We start from the raw sequence: 4,154 nt of genomic DNA, 5'->3' as shown, positions 1-4,154 counted from the left end.
CCCCCAATCGTGGGGGAGACGCCTGGCGTCCTAGCTGGGGAGAGACAGGGAGGCCATGGCACTCGGGAGAACAGGGCAGAACCGTCTGTGTGGGTGTCTGAGGCTGTCATTCCTTCCCGGAACACACAGCCTCATCTCTCTCCTTCCGAGCGGCTGGTGCATTTGAACCACGGGCCTGGGGGGTAGTGGCGAGCGGAGTGCCTAGCCAGACTCACCACCGTCGAGTTAATTACTGCCCGCAGTGAGCCTGCAGGACAGGGTAGGGGCACCCCTGTGGGTGTCCTGGGTGGTCACTCTTTGCCAGAGGAGACCGCCTCCTCTTTCTCCCCGGAAGCGACTGGGGGTCTCAAACTGCTGACCGTCGGGTGAGGAGTCTAACGCGGCTCTGACAACAGGCCTGTACGGTGAACGCTGGCATGAGGGAGGGAAGCCGACTGCAGAGCCACCAGCCGCCTTGCGTCCAACTTTATTTTAAGCTTAATGTACTCGTGAGCCCTCAGGGTTTGCCGCTACAGTTTCTCGGGGAGATCTTTTCCTTCCCGGCTTCCCCTGCTGTGCTGGAGGGACCGTGGGTTCCTGTTCCGGGAGGATCATTTCTGTGCTCATGATGGGCCGATCCGACCACAGGCGCTGTGTGTACGTCCGGCGGTGCATCCTGGGGGCTCTGTTCACCCGGATGTGCTCAGTGACCAGGCGATCCACATCGGAACCCTCCAATCGAGCATGACTCTCTGCATTGTGAAGCTTGTGAAGCAACAATTCAGCACTCCTTTTGGGGTCCGCTGCCCTGGGCCCAACCCCACTGCTTGCTCTGGGCACTCCTACCGACGCCGCCATGGCCACGCCGCGAGGGCAGCCACTGCCTCTGCAGAGTGACGTCTTTTAAACTGTTGGCCTTCTGGACACGCAGACCCTGACGGCCTGGTTCTTCTCACGGGTGTCCTGAAAATGGACCCCCGGCTTCCACCCCCTTGCTTGGCATGCTTGTGGGGGTTGGGGGCCAAGTGAATCATGAGCCATTTGGGTGAGAGGCCCCTTGACCGTTTGAGACCAAAAGTTCAGGAATCACCCACAGGACGCACGGAACGTTTTCTTCCCGGGACGGGAACTCCCCTGCCCAGCGAGCCGCGCCCCCGACCCCCTCCCCAATAGGAAAGCTATAAAAGGAAAGGTGGGGTGCTGGTCGCCCCTCTGACCCCATGAAGCAGTCCCTGTGGGTTGGACTCGGGGATGGCGCCCCCCAAAAGGTGAAACCAGGGGGGTGATATGTATCCAGGTCACTTGTGTGAGGGCAGAGTCTTGGCATCACGGCTCACGGGCTCCAGTCTTTGACCTAAATATCACATGTATTTGGGACACTTTGTGAACTCGGTAGAAAGACGAGCCAGGGAAAAGGGGGAGGGAGGGAGAGAGAGAGAGATGACAAATTGTGCTGTGTCATGTGCTAAAGAGACCAGTGTCACCGAGGGTGGGCAGGTGGGCTGGCCACCGAGATGGGATTTCCTGTGCAGGCCCCGGCTCCTACCTTGTGCCCGCGAGAAGCACGCGAGGCCCCGTGGGGCTGCCCTTGGCTGGTGTCTGCAAGGGAGTGCCGGGCCTTTCCTGTTCGTTCTTCTTGGACTAGAAGCACCGCTGAATCCTGTTCACCGCCTCGTGGGAACACAGCTGGGAACCGAACCAGGTCCCCGACGCTCACTCACGGCCGAGCTGATGCTGCCCCTCGGCGACCCGGTAGGACAGGGTAGAACCGTGCCTGCAGGTTTCTGAGACGGTTGCTCCGTGGACGGCCGCAGAAACCCTGACTTTGATGGACCAGTGGCCTCACAGCTGTGGTGGAGAGGCGGCTTCCCCGATGAATTGCTGACCACAAGACCACCTGTTTACAAGCCCCAGCCGCTCTGAGGTGGAACGGCAAGACTGCCTGCTTCTGTAAGGATAGAGTCTGGGAGAGCCACGGAGGCACGTCTACCCTGGCCCGCGGGGATGCTGTGAGTCAGAGCTGGCTGCACGGCCGATGAGCCAATGGCCAGATGGGCACGCTTGCTATGCAAGAGTGGTGCAAACAAGGTGGTGCCTTCTCCGATCAGACAGCAGGCTGCAGGCTCAAGTCCACCCTTACAGGAAAGGTGGACTCTCAAGGATGCACGGATGGCCAAGGAGAACCAGCCATCCAGCGTGGATGAAGGGTAGCCAGAGTCTCTTTCGAACTCAGGGGGACACGCTGGTGCCACCGACTTCAGACGTGTCCGGAGAGACCAGCCCATGGAGAAGGACGTCATGCTTGGTCAAAGGGAGGGGCAGCGGCACAGAGGACGGCCCTCCGGGAGGTGGACGGACACGGGGGCTGCCACCGTGGGCTCAGGCATAACCACCTGGTGAAGATGGCGCAGGGCCAACGGGCAGCGCGTCCTTCTGTTGTGTGGAGGTGGCCGTGAGTCTGGCCTGTTCCATGGCTCCCGGGGGCCGGGTTGGCACAGAGGGGCCAGCATCGGGCTGCCACGACAAGGCTGGCAGTTTGAACCCACAGGCGGCTCAGCCGTAGGAAGACGAGGCTGTCTCTTTCCGTAAAGATTCGAAGTCTCAGGGGGCAGGTCCACCCCGTCCTGTAGGGTGGCTGTGAACTGGAATCCGCTCAAGGGCAGTGAGATGATAAGAACCATGGGGGGACCATTGATTGCCCCCCAAAAAATCCATGCTGGGGAGCCCCAGGGAACCAGTCCCTGATGTGACCCACGTGGGTCCACCCTAAGTCAAAGCCCGCTCAAAGGCAGCGGCTGTTTCTAGTCTCCGCCCGCTTTTCATGCAGGGCTGTCAAGAGGAAGAGGAGGTTGTGTCCTCCCGTAAAGAGGGGCCAGCTGGGAACCCCGCAAGGGCAGCCGGCCCTGTCCTACCCTGGAGGTCCCTGTGAGTCAGCCTCGACTCCATGGGAGGGATTTGGGTCTTTCTTCCCTCCCCCAGACCCTCCGTTAGGCACTGGGCTTCACACTACGAGGTCCTTGGTTCAAATCCGCTAGCCGCTCTTAGGGAGAAAGAGGAGGCTGTCCACTCCCACGGAGACTGACGGGTCTCAGAAACCTACAGGGCCCTTCTGCCTTGTCCCGCAGGATCTCTGTGAATGGACATCCACTCAGGGGCAGGGAGTTCTGGGCTTTTGGGTCCACGACAGAGGAGCCTTAGTGGAACAATGATGCTCACCACACAGCCAGCAGTTCAAAACCCCCCACCAGCTCTGGAAGCGAGTTTTATCTCAGGTTTGGAAAGCAGAGAAGAAAATAAGGTCACACGGTGCTAGGCACTAAAACATGCACATACGCGCTCGCTCGCAGACATGCACAGGCACACCCACGGACACGCACACGTGTGTTGGAGTGCAGACACCATGGCAGCTGGGAGGGTGCTTGGCATGTCCCCCCGTGGACTCAGTGTGTCCCGCCGTCCAGACAGCCCAGCTTGCTACTAGCAAGCCAGATGCGCGCTATTAATCTAATTCACGCCCCCTGTTAGTTTTCACGCCGCCGTGGAAAGGATGCTAAAAATAACACGCAGGATTATATAACTCCTCTGCCATGGTACTACTGCTGCCTCCTCTTTATTTATTCACCCTCCAGTCCCCCCACCCTCCAGATGGATCACCCCACTAAACCATAGCTCTCCTCTCAGATGCCCTCTTTCTCAAAGGCCCCTCTCCTTCATTAAATGCCAGCCCCTCCCCTCACAGTACCCGAGTGCCGGTGGCGGTGCCCTATCTTTACACACACACCCCACCCCCACGCCCAGCAGTGCCCTGGAAGTGGCCGGCCGCACTAGCAAGGGAGCGAGGTGGGAGGGTGTGGGTGCAGGGCCCTGCCCTGCTTCTCCAAGAGGCAGAAGGAGACAGGGGGCCGGTCCTCCCAGGGCAGCTGAGCTCCAAGACGTGGTGGGGGCCCGAGAGCCTGGGAGGACCATGTGGAATGGGAAAAACAAAGAAACTAACAAACTCGCTGATGCTGGCCACCCTGCAGGGCAGGGGAGACCGGCCCCATGCAGGTTTCCCAGCTGAAATGCTCCCTCTCTTTCTGTTTTCTTCGTAGGGATCAAAGTTTATTAGTGGCTCCTGGAACCAGCACAGAGAACGTGGAGGGTGCGGGTGATGGACAAATTCATGCACGATAGCA

Source organism: Echinops telfairi, unplaced genomic scaffold, assembly GCF_000313985.2.
Source record: "Echinops telfairi isolate 266 unplaced genomic scaffold, ASM31398v2 ScPeMD7_53;HRSCAF=182, whole genome shotgun sequence".
In the NCBI taxonomy this organism is placed as follows: domain Eukaryota; kingdom Metazoa; phylum Chordata; class Mammalia; order Afrosoricida; family Tenrecidae; genus Echinops; species Echinops telfairi.
Note: the sequence above shows the minus strand (reverse complement) of the source record.